We start from the raw sequence: 11,859 nt of genomic DNA on the forward strand, positions 1-11,859 counted from the left end.
TTTTATAACTTTGGACAACATACTATATCATGACAACTTTCTAGGATTTTGGACGACGTACGAACAATGACATGTTTGTCACAGTTTTGGACATACAATACCATGACATTTTTTCATGGTTTTGAGGAAACAATATACTATGACATTTTTTTTTACAATTTAGGACGACATACTATATTACAGCGTTTTTTTACACGGTTTTGGTTGTCATACTATACATACTATGACTTTTGTTTTAAACATTTTTGGTTGTCATGTTATACTACAATGTGTATTTCTCAATTTTGGTTGACATACTGTCCTATGATTTTTTTTTCATGCTTTTGGTCGACATACCATAATATAATGTTTTTTTCATGAAAAAGGCAAAATGACAAAAACATCATAATATGGAAAAAACTGACCGAAAACATCATAGTATAGTATGTCGAAAAATGTCAAAATATGACATTTGCCATGGTTTGGCGGTTTTGTTATACAGTGGACTTTGTTTTGGGGTTTTCTGTATTCTAGTTTGCCCTTGTTTCTAGTTACTGATGTTCTGTTTTCTGTTTTATTTTGTATTTTTACACCTTGTGTGTCACCTGTGCTTCTTCTCTGTGTCTCCCTGTCTATCGTCTCTCTGTGTCTCTCTCCCTGTCTCTGTGTTTCCCTGATTCTGTGTCCCTCTGTCTGTTTCCCTGGCTTGTTTCACCTGTGTTATCAGTCTTGTCTGTCCTTCCCTGTCTCTCTCCCCTGCGCACCTGTTTCTGTTCAAGTCTTGTTTGCTTCAGCCTAATGTTTCCAGTCACACCTTCTTTAGTTAACCAATCCCGATGTTTCCCTCCTGCTCCCGGGTCCACCCACCCAGCTGTGTTTCATTGTCTTGATTAGTTCATCTCTGTATATATTCCTGTGTTTCCCTTTGTCCTGGGTCACTTCATCTGTTTTTCTAGCCGTGTTTCTGTTGTCCCTGCTATGTCACTGCCCTGTTCTTGTTACGTTTGTGTTTTTGTTGACGTGAAGGTTTTCTTGTGGATACTCTCTCAAAATGAAAACTGGCTTTTAGTTTGTACTTATGGCCCTTTTTGTTTGCTCTGTATTTTGGGTCCTCATCCTGCCACAGATGTAACATGTCCAAAAAGCAGCTGAAAAAAACCCTGTTTTTTGGACATGACATGTTTTGACATTTTTGGCAATACTATATTATGGCATTTTCTGTCATTATCTCAACATGCTGTTTTATGGGGTTTTTGGTCGGTTGGATGTTTTTTTTTTAATTGTACACTATGCTATTACATAGTAGTAATGGCATTTACGGTCATTTTTTTTCGCTATGCTATTTTTTATGGAGTTTTTGGCCGTTTTTGTATGTTTTTTCAACATTGTACACTATGCTAGGCCTCAACACACTACACTGAGTGGTTTGCAGCTATTTGTTTAACGTCAAATTTTCACATTTTTCGCCATACTGTGGTGTTGCATTTTCTGTAATTTTGTTGACATGCGATTTTATTGAGTTTTTTGGCCTTTCTTGGATGTTTTTTTCAACATTGTATACTATGACATGCCTCTACATGCTATACTGAGTGGTTTTCAGCTGTTTTTTTGGTCGTGTCAAATTTTGACATTTTCGCCTTACTATAGCCTTGCTTTTTTGGTCATTTTTCAACATGATATATTACGGTGTTTTTGGCCATTTTGGCACGTTTTAATGCAATGGCGTGTCCCAGCATGCTATTCCATGCTGTTTTAAGTTATAAGCTGTTTCTAGAACATGCCATTGTTTGACATTTTTGCCATACTATAGCCTTGCTATTTTCGTCAGATTTTCAACATTTTATATTACTGTGTTTTTGGCCATATTTGCACTATTTAATGCTATGGCGTGTCCCAGCAGGCTATTTTATGCTGTTTTAATGTGTTTTTAGCTGTTTTTGGAAGATGTCATTTTTGACACTTTTGCCATACTATAGCCTTGCTTTTTTGGACATTTTTTCAACATGCTTTATTATGATGTTTTTGGTCACATGTCTACGTTTTAATGCAATGGCATGTCCCAGCAGACTATTTTATGCTGTTTTAATGTGTTTTTAGCTGTTTTTGGAACATGTCATTTTTTGACATTTTTGCCAAACTATAGCCTTACTTTTTTGGTCATTTTTTCAACATGCTATATTATGGTGTTTTTGGCTATATTTGCATGTTTTAATGCTTTGGCGTTTCTCAGCACGCTATTTTATGTTATTTTGAGGTGTTTAAAGGTGTTTTGGGGATATGTCATTTTCTGACATTTTTGCCATACTATAGCCTTACTTTTTTGGTCATTTTTTGCCTTGCTATTTTCTTCAGGTTTTCAACATTTTATATTATTGTGTTTTTGGCCATATTTGCACATTTTAATGCTATGGCGTATCCAAGCAAGGTATTTAATGCTGTTTTAAGGTGTTTTTAGCTGTTTTTGGAACATGCCATTTTTTGACATTTTTGCCATACTATAGCCTTGCTTTTTTGGTCATTTTTTCAACATGCTATATTATTGTGTTTTTGACCCTTTTTGCACGTTTTAATGCTATGGGGTATCCAAAGAAGGTATTTTATACTGTTTTAAGGTGTTTTTAGCTGTTTTTGGAACATGCCATTTTTTGACATTTTTGCAATACTATAGCCTTGCTTTTTTGGTCATTTTTTCAACATGCTATATTATTGTGTTTTTGACCCTTTTTGCACGTTTTAATGCTATGGCGTATCCAAATAAGGTATTTTATACTGTTTTAAGGTGTTTTTAGCTGTTTTTGGAACATGCCATTTTTTGACATTTTTGCCATACTATAGCCTTGCTTTTTTGGTCATTTTTTCAACATGCCATATTATTGTGTTTTTGACCCTTTTTGCACGTTTTAATGCTATGGCGTATCCAAAGAAGGTATTTTATACTGTTTTAAGGTGTTTTTAGCTGTTTTTGGAACATACCATTTTTGACATTTTTGCCATACTATAGCCTTGCTTTTTTGGTATTTTTTTCAACATGCTATATTATGTTTTTGGTCATATTTCCACGTTTAAATGCTATGGCGTTTCTCAGCAGGCTATTTTATGCTGTTTTAACATGTTTTTAACTGTTTTTGGAACATGTCATTTTTTGACATTTTTGCCATACTATAGCCTTGCTTTTTTGGTCATTTTTTCAACATGCTATAATATTGTGTTTTTGACCCTTTTTGCACGTTTTAATGCTATGGCGTATCCAAAGAAGGTATTTTATACTGTTTTAAGGTGTTTTTAGCTGTTTTTGGAACATGCCATTTTTTGACATTTTTGCCATACTATAGCCTTGCTTTTTTGGTCATTTTTTAAAACATTTTATATTATGGTGTTTTTGGCTATATTTGCACGTTTTAATGCTATGTCAAGTCCCAGCAGGCCATTTTATGCTGTTTTAAGGTGTTTTTAGCTGTTTTTGGAACATGCCATTTTTGACATTTTTGCCATACTATAGCCTTGCTTTTTTGGTCATTTTTTCAACATGCTATATTATTGTGTTTTTGACCCTTTTGCACGTTTTAATGCTATGTCAAGTCCCAGCAGGCTATTTTATGCTGTTTTAAGGTGTTTTTTGCTGTTTTTTGGAACATGCCATTTTTGACATTTTTGCCATACTATAGCCTTGCTTTTTTGGTCATTTTTTCAACAAGCTAAATTATGATGTTTTTGGCTATGTTTGCACATTTTAATGCTATGGCGTATCCAAGCAAGGTATTTAATGCTGTTTTAAGGTGTTTTTAGCTGTTTTTGGAACATACCATTTTTTGACATTTTTGCCATACTATAGCCTTGCTTTTTGGTCATTTTTCAACATGCCATATTATTGTGTTTTTGACCCTTTTTGCACGTTTTAATGCTATGGCGTATCCAAATAAGGTATTTTATACTGTTTTAAGGTGTTTTTAGCTGTTTTTGGAACATGCCATTTTTTGACATTTTTGCCATACTATAGCCTTGCTTTTTTGGTCATTTTTTCAACAAGCTAAATTATGATGTTTTTGGCTATATTTGCACATTTTAATGCTATGGCGTATCCAAGCAAGGTATTTAATGCTGTTTTAATGTGTTTTTAGCTGTTTTTGGAACATACCATTTTTTGACATTTTTGCCATGCTATAGCCTTGCTTTTTTGGTCATTTTTTCAACATGCTATATTATTGTGTTTTTGACCCTTTTTGCACGTTTTAATGCTATGGCGTATCCAAAGAAGGTATTTTATGCTGTTTTAAGGTGTTTTTAGCTGTTTTTGGAACATACCATTTTTGACATTTTTGCCATATTATAGCCTTGCTTTTTTGGTCATTTTTTCAACATGCTATATTATTGTGTTTTTGACCCTTTTTGCACGTTTTAATGCTATGTCAAGTCCCAGCAGGCTATTTTATGCTGTTTTAAGGTGTTTTTTGCTGTTTTTTGGAACATGCCATTTTTGACATTTTTGCCATACTATAGCCTTGCTTTTTTGGTCATTTTTTCAACATGCTAAATTATGATGTTTTTGGCTATATTTGCACATTTTAATGCTATGGCGTATCCAAGCAAGGTATTTAATGCTATTTTAATGTGTTTTTAGCTGTTTTTGGAACATACCATTTTTTGACATTTTTGCCATGCTATAGCCTTGCTTTTTTGGTCATTTTTTCAACATGCTATATTATTGTGTTTTTGACCCTTTTTGCACGTTTTAATGCTATGGCGTATCCAAAGAAGGTATTTAATGCTGTTTTAAGGTGTTTTTAGCTGTTTTTGGAACATACCATTTTTGACATTTTTGCCATATTATAGCCTTGCTTTTTTGGTCATTTTTTCAACATGCTATATTATTGTGTTTTTGACCCTTTTTGCACGTTTTAATGCTATGTCAAGTCTCAGCAGGCTATTTTATGCTGTTTTAAGGTGTTTTTTGCTGTTTTTTGGAACATGCCATTTTTGACATTTTTGCCATACTATAGCCTTGCTTTTTTGGTCATTTTTTCAACAAGCTAAATTATGATGTTTTTGGCTATGTTTGCACATTTTAATGCTATGGCGTATCCAAGCAAGGTATTTAATGCTGTTTTAAGGTGTTTTTAGCTGTTTTTGGAACATACCATTTTTTGACATTTTTGCCATACTATAGCCTTGCTTTTTTGGTCATTTTTTCAACATGCCATATTATTGTGTTTTTGACCCTTTTTGCACGTTTTAATGCTATGGCGTATCCAAATAAGGTATTTTATACTGTTTTAAGGTGTTTTTAGCTGTTTTTGGAACATGCCATTTTTTGACATTTTTGCCATACTATAGCCTTGCTTTTTTGGTCATTTTTTCAACAAGCTAAATTATGATGTTTTTGGCTATATTTGCACATTTTAATGCTATGGCGTATCCAAGCAAGGTATTTAATGCTGTTTTAATGTGTTTTTAGCTGTTTTTGGAACATACCATTTTTTGACATTTTTGCCATGCTATAGCCTTGCTTTTTTGGTCATTTTTTCAACATGCTATATTATTGTGTTTTTGACCCTTTTTGCACGTTTTAATGCTATGGCGTATCCAAAGAAGGTATTTTATACTGTTTTAAGGTGTTTTTAGCTGTTTTTGGAACATACCATTTTTGACATTTTTGCCATATTATAGCCTTGCTTTTTTGGTCATTTTTTCAACATGCTATATTATTGTGTTTTTGACCCTTTTTGCACGTTTTAATGCTATGTCAAGTCCCAGCAGGCTATTTTATGCTGTTTTAAGGTGTTTTTTGCTGTTTTTTGGAACATGCCATTTTTGACATTTTTGCCATACTATAGCCTTGCTTTTTGGTCATTTTTTCAACATGCTAAATTATGATGTTTTTGGCTATATTTGCACATTTAAATGCTATGGCGTTTCTCAGCAGGCTATTTTATGCTGTTTTAACATGTTTTTAACTGTTTTTGGAACATGCCATTTTTTGACATTTTTGCCATACTATAGCCTTGCTTTTTGGTCATTTTTCAACATGCCATATTATTGTGTTTTTGACCCTTTTTGCACGTTTTAATGCTATGGCGTATCCAAAGAAGGTATTTTATACTGTTTTAAGGTGTTTTTAGCTGTTTTTGGAACATACCATTTTTGACATTTTTGCCATACTATAGCCTTGCTTTTTTGGTATTTTTTTCAACATGCTATATTATGTTTTTGGTCATATTTCCACGTTTAAATGCTATGGCGTTTCTCAGCAGGCTATTTTATGCTGTTTTAACATGTTTTTAACTGTTTTTGGAACATGTCATTTTTTGACATTTTTGCCATACTATAGCCTTGCTTTTTTGGTCATTTTTTCAACATGCTATAATATTGTGTTTTTGACCCTTTTTGCACGTTTTAATGCTATGGCGTATCCAAAGAAGGTATTTTATACTGTTTTAAGGTGTTTTTAGCTGTTTTTGGAACATGCCATTTTTTGACATTTTTGCCATACTATAGCCTTACTTTTTTGGTCATTTTTTGCCTTGCTATTTTCTTCAGGTTTTCAACATTTTATATTATTGTGTTTTTGGTCATATTTGCACATTTTAATGCTATATGCGTATCCAAGCAAGGTATTTAATGCTGATTTAAGGTGTTTTAGCTGTTTTTGGAACATACCATTTTTTGACATTTTTGCCATACTATAGCCTTGCTTTTTTGGTCATTTTTTCAACATGCCATATTATTGTGTTTTTGACCCTTTTTGCACGTTTTAATGCTATGGCGTATCCAAATAAGGTATTTTATACTGTTTTAAGGTGTTTTTAGCTGTTTTTGGAACATGCCATTTTTTGACATTTTTGCCATACTATAGCCTTGCTTTTTTGGTCATTTTTTCAACAAGCTAAATTATGATGTTTTTGGCTATATTTGCACATTTTAATGCTATGGCGTATCCAAGCAAGGTATTTAATGCTGTTTTAATGTGTTTTTAGCTGTTTTTGGAACATACCATTTTTTGACATTTTTGCCATGCTATAGCCTTGCTTTTTTGGTCATTTTTTCAACATGCTATATTATTGTGTTTTTGACCCTTTTTGCACGTTTTAATGCTATGGCATATCCAAAGAAGGTATTTTATACTGTTTTAAGGTGTTTTTAGCTGTTTTTGGAACATACCATTTTTGACATTTTTGCCATATTATAGCCTTGCTTTTTTGGTCATTTTTTCAACATGCTATATTATTGTGTTTTTGACCCTTTTTGCACGTTTTAATGCTATGTCAAGTCCCAGCAGGCTATTTTATGCTGTTTTAAGGTGTTTTTTGCTGTTTTTTGGAACATGCCATTTTTGACATTTTTGCCATACTATAGCCTTGCTTTTTTGGTCATTTTTTCAACATGCTAAATTATGATGTTTTTGGCTATATTTGCACATTTAAATGCTATGGCGTTTCTCAGCAGGCTATTTTATGCTGTTTTAACATGTTTTTAACTGTTTTTGGAACATGCCATTTTTTGACATTTTTGCCATACTATAGCCTTGCTTTTTTGGTCATTTTTTCAACATGCCATATTATTGTGTTTTTGACCCTTTTTGCACGTTTTAATGCTATGGCGTATCCAAAGAAGGTATTTTATACTGTTTTAAGGTGTTTTTAGCTGTTTTTGGAACATACCATTTTTGACATTTTTGCCATACTATAGCCTTGCTTTTTTGGTATTTTTTTCAACATGCTATATTATGTTTTTGGTCATATTTCCACGTTTAAATGCTATGGCGTTTCTCAGCAGGCTATTTTATGCTGTTTTAACATGTTTTTAACTGTTTTTGGAACATGTCATTTTTTGACATTTTTGCCATACTATAGCCTTGCTTTTTTGGTCATTTTTTCAACATGCTATAATATTGTGTTTTTGACCCTTTTTGCACGTTTTAATGCTATGGCGTATCCAAAGAAGGTATTTTATACTGTTTTAAGGTGTTTTTAGCTGTTTTTGGAACATGCCATTTTTTGACATTTTTGCCATACTATAGCCTTACTTTTTTGGTCATTTTTTGCCTTGCTATTTTCTTCAGGTTTTCAACATTTTATATTATTGTGTTTTTGGCCATATTTGCACATTTTAATGCTATGGCGTATCCAAGCAAGGTATTTAATGCTGTTTTAAGGTGTTTTTAGCTGTTTTTGGAACATGCCATTTTTTGACATTTTTGCCATACTATAGCCTTGCTTTTTTGGTCATTTTTTCAACATGCTATATTATTGTGTTTTTGACCCTTTTTGCACGTTTTAATGCTATGGGGTATCCAAAGAAGGTATTTTATACTGTTTTAAGGTGTTTTTAGCTGTTTTTGGAACATGCCATTTTTTGACATTTTTGCAATACTATAGCCTTGCTTTTTTGGTCATTTTTTCAACATGCTATATTATTGTGTTTTTGACCCTTTTTGCACGTTTTAATGCTATGGGGTATCCAAAGAAGGTATTTTATACTGTTTTAAGGTGTTTTTAGCTGTTTTTGGAACATGCCATTTTTTGACATTTTTGCAATACTATAGCCTTGCTTTTTTGGTCATTTTTTCAACATGCTATATTATTGTGTTTTTGACCCTTTTTGCACGTTTTAATGCTATGGCGTATCCAAAGAAGGTATTTTATACTGTTTTAAGGTGTTTTTAGCTGTTTTTGGAACATACCATTTTTGACATTTTTGCCATACTATAGCCTTGCTTTTTTGGTCATTTTTTCAACATGCTATATTATTGTGTTTTTGACCCTTTTTGCACGTTTTAATGCTATGGCGTATCCAAAGAAGGTATTTTATACTGTTTTAAGGTGTTTTTAGCTGTTTTTGGAACATACCATTTTTGACATTTTTGCCATACTATAGCCTTGCTTTTTTGGTCATTTTTTCAACATGCTATATTATTGTGTTTTTGACCCTTCTTTGCACATTTTAATGCTATGGTGTATCCAAAGAAGGTATTTTATACTGTTTTAAGGTGTTTTTAGCTGTTTTTGGAACATGCCATTTTTTGACATTTTTGCCATACTATAGCCTTGCTTTTTTGGTCATTTTTTCAACAAGCTAAATTATGATGTTTTTGGCTATATTTGCACATTTTAATGCTATGGCGTATCCAAGCAAGGTATTTAATGCTGTTTTAAGGTGTTTTTAGCTGTTTTTGGAACATGCCATTTTTGACATTTTTGCCATACTATAGCCTTGCTTTTTTGGTAATTTTTTCAACATGCTACATTATGATGTTTTTGGTCATATTTCCACATTTAAATGCTATGGCGTTTCTCAGCAAGGTATTTAATGCTGTTTTAAGGTGTTTTTAGCTGTTTTTGGAACATACCAGTTTTTGACATTTTTGCCATACTATAGCCTTGCTTTTTTGGTCATTTTTTCAACATGCTATATTATTGTGTTTTTGACCCTTTTTGCACGTTTTAATGCTATGGCGTATCCAAATAAGGTATTTTATACTGTTTTAAGGTGTTTTTAGCTGTTTTTGGAACATGCCATTTTTTGCCATTTTTGCCATACTATAGCCTTGCTTTTTTGGTCATTTTTTCAACATGCCATATTATTGTGTTTTTGACCCTTTTTGCACGTTTTAATGCTATGGCGTATCCAAAGAAGGTATTTTATACTGTTTTAAGGTGTTTTTAGCTGTTTTTGGAACATACCATTTTTGACATTTTTGCCATACTATAGCCTTGCTTTTTTGGTATTTTTTTCAACATGCTATATTATGTTTTTGGTCATATTTCCACGTTTAAATGCTATGGCGTTTCTCAGCAGGCTATTTTATGCTGTTTTAACATGTTTTTAACTGTTTTTGGAACATGTCATTTTTTGACATTTTTGCCATACTATAGCCTTGCTTTTTTGGTCATTTTTTCAACATGCTATAATATTGTGTTTTTGACCCTTTTGCATCGCTTTTAATGCTATGGCGTATCCAAAGAAGGTATTTTATACTGTTTTAAGGTGTTTTTAGCTGTTTTTGGAACATGCCATTTTTTGACATTTTTGCCATACTATAGCCTTGCTTTTTTGGTCATTTTTTAAAACATTTTATATTATGGTGTTTTTGGCTATATTTGCACGTTTTAATGCTATGTCAAGTCCCAGCAGGCCATTTTATGCTGTTTTAAGGTGTTTTTAGCTGTTTTTGGAACATGCCATTTTTGACATTTTTGCCATACTATAGCCTTGCTTTTTTGGTCATTTTTTCAACATGCTAAATTATGAAGTTTTTGGCTATATTTGCACATTTTAATGCTATGGCGTATCCAAGCAAGGTATTTAATGCTGTTTTACGGTGTTTTTAGCTGTTTTTGGAACATGTCATTTTTTGACATTTTTGCCATACTATAGCCTTGCTTTTTTGGTCATTTTTTCAACATGCTATATTATTGTGTTTTTGACCCTTTTGCACGTTTTAATGCTATGTCAAGTCCCAGCAGGCTATTTTATGCTGTTTTAAGGTGTTTTTTGCTGTTTTTTGGAACATGCCATTTTTGACATTTTTGCCATACTATAGCCTTGCTTTTTTGGTCATTTTTTCAACAAGCTAAATTATGATGTTTTTGGCTATGTTTGCACATTTTAATGCTATGGCGTATCCAAGCAAGGTATTTAATGCTGTTTTAAGGTGTTTTTAGCTGTTTTTGGAACATACCATTTTTTGACATTTTTGCCATACTATAGCCTTGCTTTTTTGGTCATTTTTTCAACATGCCATATTATTGTGTTTTTGACCCTTTTTGCACGTTTTAATGCTATGGCGTATCCAAATAAGGTATTTTATACTGTTTTAAGGTGTTTTTAGCTGTTTTTGGAACATGCCATTTTTTGACATTTTTGCCATACTATAGCCTTGCTTTTTTGGTCATTTTTTCAACATGCTAAATTATGATGTTTTTGGCTATATTTGCACATTTTAATGCTATGGCGTATCCAAGCAAGGTATTTAATGCTATTTTAATGTGTTTTTAGCTGTTTTTGGAACATACCATTTTTTGACATTTTTGCCATGCTATAGCCTTGCTTTTTTGGTCATTTTTTCAACATGCTATATTATTGTGTTTTTGACCCTTTTTGCACGTTTTAATGCTATGGCGTATCCAAAGAAGGTATTTTATGCTGTTTTAAGGTGTTTTTAGCTGTTTTTGGAACATACCATTTTTGACATTTTTGCCATACTATAGCCTTGCTTTTTTGGTCATTTTTTCAACATGCTAAATTATGATGTTTTTGGCTATATTTGCACATTTTAATGCTATGGCGTATCCAAGCAAGGTATTTAATGCTGTTTTAAGGTGTTTTTAGCTGTTTTTGGAACATACCATTTTTTGACATTTTTGCCATACTATAGCCTTGCTTTTTTGGTCATTTTTTCAACATGCTATATTATTGTGTTTTTGACCCTTTTTGCGCGTTTTAATGCTATGTCAAGTCCCAGCAGGCTATTTTATGCTGTTTTAAGGTGTTTTTTGCTGTTTTTTGGAACATGCCATTTTTGACATTTTTGCCATACTATAGCCTTGCTTTTTTGGTCATTTTTTCAACAAGCTAAATTATGATGTTTTTGGCTATATTTGCACATTTTAATGCTATGGCGTATCCAAGCAAGGTATTTAATGCTGTTTTAAGGTGTTTTTAGCTGTTTTTGGAACATACCATTTTTTGACATTTTTGCCATACTATAGCCTTGCTTTTTTGGTCATTTTTTCAACATGCTATATTATTGTGTTTTTGACCCTTTTTGCACGTTTTAATGCTATGGCGTATCCAAATAAGGTATTTTATACTGTTTTAAGGTGTTTTTAGCTGTTTTTGGAACATGCCATTTTTTGACATTTTTGCCATACTATAGCCTTGCTT

This window comes from Plectropomus leopardus, chromosome 13 (genome assembly GCF_026936395.1).
Source record: "Plectropomus leopardus strain MGB_pleo_1.0 chromosome 13, ASM2693639v1, whole genome shotgun sequence".
In the NCBI taxonomy this organism is placed as follows: Eukaryota; Metazoa; Chordata; class Actinopteri; order Perciformes; family Serranidae; genus Plectropomus; species Plectropomus leopardus.